We start from the raw sequence: 8,317 nt of genomic DNA on the forward strand, positions 1-8,317 counted from the left end.
GAAGAAATGTTCGAAGCTTTCATGGCTGAACAAACATTTCTGGTTGAAAAGCCAGTCGCGACAGACCATTTGAAGGATGAAGTGCCAGAAAGCAGAATGGAGGATGCTTCTGGAGTAACTGAACAAGGTGGCCAAAAGGAGAAACAGACACAGCCAGCCATCCAATTTGGCTCAGTGTCAGTGAATATGGTACACATACTACCACATGAATTCCAAGCTGGAGATGAGAACCAAGAGGGGCAAGAAATTGATCCAATTCTAGTCTCTAGTGAAGACTCACAAGTGAGTATGGTGCAGGATGAATCCGGAATGGCTACCCCAATGGAAACTGAATATGAGAGTGAAGAAGAGGTGAGCATTAACCTCTCATATCCTTTTGAGTATCCCTCGGATTCTATGACACAACATGTCAAGCCTTTGTATATTAAGGCCTTTTTTGATGGGATACAATTGAACCGAGTCTTGGTGGATAATGGGGCAGCGGTGAACTTACTACTGAAATCTTCTTTGAAGAAACTAGAGAAAAGGAATCCTAGGTTAATCCCAACCAGCACAACCATTGCTAGTTTCGCTGGAGACAGACAGATGGCTCAGGGAATTCTGCCCATCAACCTGAGTGTGGGAACCAGAGACTGCATAATGGCATTCTTCGTGATCGACAGCAATGCTAAGTACAATGCTTTACTTGGCAGCGATTGGATCCACACCAACAAATGCGTGCCTTCCTCTTTGCATCAAAAAATAATGATGGCCTTGGGTAATGGAGAGATAGAGGAAATTGATGCAAATCCTCAACCTTTCATAGCCTGCGCAGACTTTGCAGAGGCCAAGTTGTATATTGAGGAAGTGACACCACTCAGTATACTGAGGAAACCTGATGGCTCAGCCGAAGTGACGGCTGATGAGGAAGTGACACACCTGAAGTACTTAGTCCAGGAGAGTGTTGATGAAGAAGTTGTCGTTAAAAATGACAATGATGCCTGGTTGTAGGCAAAGAGGTGAAGCACAAGGAGCTAAGTCTTTGGCTCTAATTAAGTTCTCAATATTGGATGTAAAATCAATAGTCCAGAAAGTTCAAGAGAAAGAGGCCATGATAATTGGTTACAAGCAGGAGCAGCAACAGGCCAGAGTTTTGGCCCTTGATAAATACTGTGCATTAGACATTGAAACAAAAGTTCAGGAGATACAGGAAGAAGAAGCCTTGTGGACAGACTTTGTCTATGAGGAGGAGGGTAAAGATGTTGAATCAAAGAACCAAGGAGCAGAACACAGCAAGGGGATTGTTTCGAAGCCAGAAGGAATCAATGAAGGAGCTTCAGTAAGTTCTCAGATACAAGACCCCTTGGAAGAAATAAATTTAGGGGAAAGTTCTGTGCAACAACCCATTTATATAAGTTCTTGGTTGAATGCTCTTGACAGGAACCAGTTGTTGGTAACTCTGAAGAGATATAAAGATTGTTTTGTATGGTCTTATAATGAACTACCAGGATTGGATAGGTCATTAGTGGAACATAGGCTCCTTATGAAGCCTAATTTCAAGCCATACAAGCAAAAACCAAGAAGACTGAGTCCAGAAGTGATTCAGAAAGTTAAGGAGGAAATTCTTAGACTACTCAAGGCAAGACAGGCTTTATTAGGACAGCTAGGTATGTTGAATGGCTATCTAATATTGTGCCTGTAGTTAAAAAGAATGGTAAAATGAAGGTATGCATTGATTTCAGAAGCTTAAATCTAGCAACTCCAAAAGATGAGTATCCTATGCCTATAGTAGATTTGTTGGTAGACAGTTCAGCAAGGCATCAAATTTTATCAATGATGGATGGGCACTCTGGTTATAATCAAATCTGCATTGCGGAGGAGGATGTTCACAAGACAGCATTCAGATGTCCTGGGAATATTGGCACATTCGAATGGGTTAAAATGCCATTTGGCCTGAAGAATGCTGGGGCTACATATCAGAGGGCTATGAACACTATCTTTCATGACCTCATTGGAGGATATTTAGAGTGTTATATTGATGAAATTGTAGTTAAATCTCAATCCATGGAGGAGCATCCGTTTCACTTAGAAGCAACCTTTGAAAGAATGAAAAAGTTTAAGTTGAAACTCAATCCTCTTAAGTGTGCTTTTGGCGTATCATCTGGAAACTTCTTGGGCTATGTAGTACACAAGAGAGGAATACAGATTGGCCAGAATAAAGCCAAGGCCATCATTGAAGCCAGACCTCCATCAAGTAAGAAAGAATTACAAAAGTTCCTTGGACAGGTTAATTTTCATCGAAGATTCATTTCTAACACTGCAGGAAAAACTAAAATATTTTCTTCCTTATTAAGGCTAAAAGATGAAGAGGAATTTGTGTGGACAGCAGAGCATCAAATTGCTTTCGAATGTATCAAAGCCTACTTGGCCAACCCTCCAGTGCTGATGCCACCAAAGGGTGATAAGCCCTTGAAGTTGTGCATAGCTGCAGCAGAAGATTCATTGGAAGCTTTCTTAGCCCAAGACAATGAAGAAGGCAAGGAGCAAGCTGTTTATTACCTTAGTAGGTTTTTAAATTTTTGTGAATGTAAACACTCAGCTGTAGAAAAGTTGTGCCTTGCATTGTATTTTGCTGCAATGAAATTAAGATACTATCTTTTGCCTACAACTATCTTGGTAATTGCAACCACAGATTTGGTTAAGTATATGTTATCTAGACCTATGTTGAGGGAAAGAATTGACAAATGGATATTAGCCTTATCAGAATTTCATTTAGAATATATTCCCCAAAAAAACAGTAAAAGGACAAGTTTTAGCCAATTTTTTGGCAGACCATCCATCTCAAACAGAAAGTCAAGATATAATGGAACTTGGTATGACTAGTGTTGAGCCATGGCAAATGTGGTTCGATGGATTGAAAGCCAATGGCCTAACCGGAATTAGTATAGTGATTAAGTCACCACAAGGAATAGAAACCACACATGGTTTCAGAGTGGATGAAATTACTTGTTCTAATAATCAAGCTGAATATGAAGCCTTAATAGTTGGATTGGAAATTCTTATTGGACTACAAGTTCATGCAGTTGACATATTTGGAGATTCTCAATTGGTGGTTAACCAAGTAAAAAGGATTTTCAAGTGTCAAAGTATAAGCATGTTGCCATACTATGTTGTTGCATTACATCTGCTTTCTCAATTTCAAATAGCAAATGTAACTCATGTCCCAAGATTCTTGAATAATAGAGCTAATGATGTGGCTCAGAAAGCTTCAAATTTCAAGAGAAGAGATAATACTCAAAGGGACATAAGCCAAACAACATACTAGAAATCAATATTACCTTTAAATAAAAGGAATGTGGTCTTGGAAGTCAATCATAATGACTTACAGGAACAAGATTGAAGGCATCCAATAATGCAGTACTTGGCTGGCCCATCTTCGAAGGCCAGCAGAAAAATTAAATTGCAATCTATGCAATACATCATATACGGTAATGCTCTCTACAAAAGAGGGGAAGATGGGTTATTGCTGGAATGTTTAGGCCCAAAAGAAGCATTGACAGTTATGGTTGAGGTTCATGAAGGCATCTGTGGTGCTCATCAGCCTGGTGTGAAGATGAGGTGGTTGCTTCGAAGGCATTCCTACTATTGGCCAACTATCCTTAAAGACTACATAGAATATGCAAGGGGTTGCCAGGCATGTCAAAAGCATGGCACGATTAGGCATGTGCCCATAACTGACCTGCATGCAGTAGTAAAGCCTTGGCCATTTAGAGGATAGGCCATGGATATGATGGGGAAAATACACCCACCTTTTTCAAAGCATCATTGTTTCATCTTAGTGGCCACTGATTACTTCACTAAATGGGTCGAAACTAAGTCATACAAGACTGTAGACCAAACTGAGGTTATTGGATTCATTAAGGATTTAATCCACAGATTTGGTATCCCACAGACTATAACTGTTGATAATGGGACTGTGTTTGATGGGAAAATGGTAAAGTCTTTTGTGGCAGAGTTTGGAATTAGCCTTGTTAATTCCACCCCCTATTATGCACAAGCCAATGGTCAAGCTGAATCATCCAATAAGTCCGAAAAAGGGAATACAAAAAGTTGTGGAGGACAATCCTAGGGATTGGCATAACTTGTTGTTGGATGTATTGTGGGCTTATAGAACTTCCCAAGGTCAAGCACAGGAGTCACTCCTTATGCCTTGGTATATGGACATGATGCAGTGTTACCTGTAGAAATTAATGTTAAGACCTTGAGAGTAAAATGCCAAGACCAGTTAAATCCTGAGCAATACCATCAGAGCATGTGCTTGGAATTAGAAAGCATAGATGAAACTAGAATTCTGACATTAAATAGCATTCTTTTTCAAAAGAAGAAAGCAGCCAAAAACTATAATAAAAAAGTCAAACACATTGGCTTTGATGAAGGTGATTTGGTGTGAAAAACCATACTCCCAATAGGGATTAAAAGCCATAAGTTTGGCAAATGGTCACCTAACTGGGAAGGATCATACCAAGTCCATAGAGTCCTTCCTTTTGGAGCATACCACTTGAGAAATTTGAATAGATATGTACATCCCAAAAAGATTAATGGCAGGTATTTGAAGCCTTATTTTCCAACTATATGGGAAACACAAGGAGTAAAATAAATGCCAAGTACAAGAACACAAAAATACTTAGATGATAAATAAGAATTTGTCTTTCATAAAGAGTTGAATACATTCTGCCATAAATTGGCCCAAAAATCATTACAATGCCTCAGTTGTTCTTTTACAATGGATGCTCTATTATTAAAAGATGAAAACAACTGAATGGTTGTGGTCATTTCTTGCTTTTGGTCAGCCATGGTTGATGATCTGCAGTTTGGTGTCAGTTCGGATTAAGACCTGGTTCACTGCAGATAGCTCCTCCTCAAGTTGAGCTTTCCTCTCCAGTAGTTAAGTTCAAAAATGGGAGACAGAGGAATGTTGTTCCTTTAGCTCGGAGATTTCAGCATGTACTGTGGAGACAAAGCTCTGGTCTCTCACTAATTTCTCCTCTGCAGCCTTAGTTGCATGACAAATGTTGATGTAAAAGTCAATAGTAGCTGCTGCCTGAGATAGATGACTTGAGACAGTTATACTGGATTGCTCAACAACTTTGCAGCACTGAAGGAAGCCATTTCTTATTATAGGCCTTTGCAAAGCCTTGAAAGGAATCCTTGAAAACGATGTCAATAACTCCAGACAACTGTCTAAGTCCATCAGAGGTGCAGAAGGCTTACTACTGGAGGAAGAGAAGCCCTCAAGAATTTCTAACAAGGAATCTGACCTTATCATTAGCTATTGGAGAGGTAGAGGGCATGTCGAAGAGACTAGCTAGTCTTGCTTCGAAGATATCTACCTCATCCGTGGACATGAGGGGTGCAGAAAGAGCAGTAGTGGAAGGCACAGAAGACTGCATAGGGATAGGAGAAATGGGTGGAGCATCTTCAGCAGTTTCTATGGTCCTAGCCACCAATAGGTCAAGGGAAGAAGGGCTGGAAGTAGGTAAAGGTAATAAACCATGGGTTGGAGAGCTGCCAGCACCCTCTGTAGGGGAATCAGCTACCATCAGAGATGGAGCAGCAGTTGGAATTTCCTTAGGAGGAAGGGGAAGAGCAAGGCTCAAAAGAGAACTGAATTGAGGTAGATCCAAAGATAAGTAAGGAAGATACGGATTTAATCCAAAGGAAAGAGATGCAGGAATGCTTGGCCTCAAGGAGGGTATATTGAATGTAGGCCTAGGAAGTGGGAGTATTATCTGAATAGTCCTCACATTTTGCGTCTGATCAACTTCAACTGAAACTGAGGGAGTCCTTATTGGAAGAGTAGGCTAAGTAGTTGTTGCTGCAAAAGAAGAGATGTAAAGTAATGTCAAATTTCAATACCAAAAATTTGATAAGGGAGAAACAGTAGAAGCATGAAAGAAATTACTTGTCTCAGAAGTGATAGCAGCAATAGGAGAGCTTCGAACAGAATAGTGCTCAGCAATATGTTGCCTTCTTGCAGTTTCCCTTTGGATTGCATCAGCGGCAGCTGCTTCATCTCTTAAGAATTGCTGCTGCCGTCTCTTTTCAGCTCTCTCAAAGACAATTATGGCCTTAGAATGCTCTTGTTTTGCTGCCTTAACAGCTGTTTCATTTATAGGGTCTTTGACCAAATCAGAAGGAGAGATAGTCACCATCCTTCTCTTTTTTCTTTGTACTGGTATTGCCCGTTCCTTCTCAATTTCTTTCTCTTCGATCTGGGATTCAGATTTCTCAAGAGTAAGTTCCTCTTCCACTACTCTGGCAGTTGTCTCATGAGTGGGATCTTCAATAGAAAGAGAGACAGTCATTTGTTCCCTCTTTCTCCTCTGTAATGGTACTTCCTGTTCTTTCTCAATCTCTTCTTCTTCAATCTGGGATTCGGATTCCTCAGGAGTGAGTATCAACTTCCTTTTCTTTTTCTGCTTTTGTTTGTCCTTGAGAGTAGCTAGGATTTCAGCCCTCTTAGGAGATTCCTCTTGTGGAGACCCTGCACCAAAAGGTATGAATGTAAAGGAAACAAACAAAAGAGTCTAAGGGAAAACCTAAAAATACTTACCCCTCTTTGAAGCAGCTCTGGTAACTCTAGCAGAAGAGGATAAAGCTATAGGAGCAGTTTTGGCAGGTGTGGAAAGAGAGGGGATGTTCTCAACTGTTGTTGATTTGGCCTTCGAAGCCACTCCTAACCCTATCAGTAAGTCATGAGGGTGTACAGAGAGGCGCACTTCCATATTGGCTGTCCACCAGTTTTGAAATCTTTTCAGAGCCAAGCTAGAAGAAAGGAAGAGGACAAATTTGAACTCGCTCATTTCTTTTAACAGTTTGAATGTTGCTTCTTCCAATTTTGATTTGGGTATTCTCAGGTCTCTGGCTATAAAATGGACATTCGAGAGACTGCAGAGTGGAATGGGAATCCCCTGAGTTAACCCAAATTGCCTGGCAAATTGAGAAGGACAGTAAACCTCAACTACACACTTATAAGCTCGAGAGTTTAAAGTGCCAATGAACAGCTCCCTTGGCAGCAAAATAGAAGCCCACATGCCTTTGTGAGGTGGGGTAGAACAATCTTTATCAGCTAAGAATGTTCGGAGCCAAACAGGTCCTTTGTTGGCATCAAAGGGGCAGAAGAAGGTAGCAGGTGGAGAAATAAGAAGTTGGTGGAAAAAGGTGAAGTAGTGGGCAAAGGAAGCATGATAAAGAACAACTCTGGCATATTTTTCCCCATAAGTGCTAGGGTCTTGAACAAGGAATCTGAAGCATTTGGGATGCAAATCAGTGAAGTAAGCAAAGATCCAAAGTTGGAGCACCCAAAGGGGACCCCCTTGGTTCACATCAAGAGGTTTCTCGCAAAATTGGGAACATGCTCTATAAACATGGCCTAAGAGATAAGGAGCCAGGGCTATGCATTTTTTCAAAACAAGTGCTTTCGTAAGTGGAGCGAACTCAGGCATAATCCTCTGAGATGATGTACGAAAGAGAAATTTGCACAACCAGTACAAAATGAAGGAAAAAAGTTCTCTATCTCTCACGGGACCTACCCTTTTATTTTCGGCCTTTAAAAAATCACTGTAAGAGGAGTTTAAGGGTAGAAGGGAGAACTTAACAGGAAGGTCTAGATAGTCGGAAGTGAAAGGAGAGCCAAGGGGTGAAAGCCCTAAAAGATGGCAAATATCAATAATGGTGGGAGCCATCATACCACACCGAAATTGGAAAAAATTGAAAACCATGTTCCAAAAACAAAGAGCAGCGGGAATCAAGAAAGGGTCTTCGGGAATGATAAACTTGGAAAGACGGAGGGCATCGAGAATACAAAGCTCTTGTAGGTCGTCTTCTCGCGCAGGTACAACTCTATCATACCATTCTTCCCATTCAGCTCTCAATGTTGGCCAGCAGCGATAAGGTCGGGTCACCCTCCAATTTCCCCAGTCGAGCCCTGCTTCATAAAGAAGAAAATGGTCCTTCGGACGAGGGTATAAAGCTGGAAGTTGAGTAGGAGCCTCTCGAAAGATGGGACCCAAGAGGTATTATTGTTTGTTGCTGTGATGAGGAACGAAGAGGCGGGCGTCTATGGCGCTTGACTCATCAGATGTTAACTTGGCGATCTCTTCATCAATACATCTTTTCAAAGCCATGGTTGGGCTTATACGATCACCAACAAGCACTTTCAAAGAAGAAGAGTCCATTGGTAGCAAGCAGCAAGGAAGAGGCAAGGAAGAGGGGGTTAACAGAGGAAAAGGGTTTGTGTTTTGAGCGAGCGAGTAATTCCAGAACACGAAATAAAAAG

Source organism: Camellia sinensis, chromosome 15 (genome assembly GCF_055761805.1).
Source record: "Camellia sinensis isolate YWXY chromosome 15, ASM5576180v1, whole genome shotgun sequence".
Classification (NCBI taxonomy): Eukaryota; Viridiplantae; Streptophyta; class Magnoliopsida; order Ericales; family Theaceae; genus Camellia; species Camellia sinensis.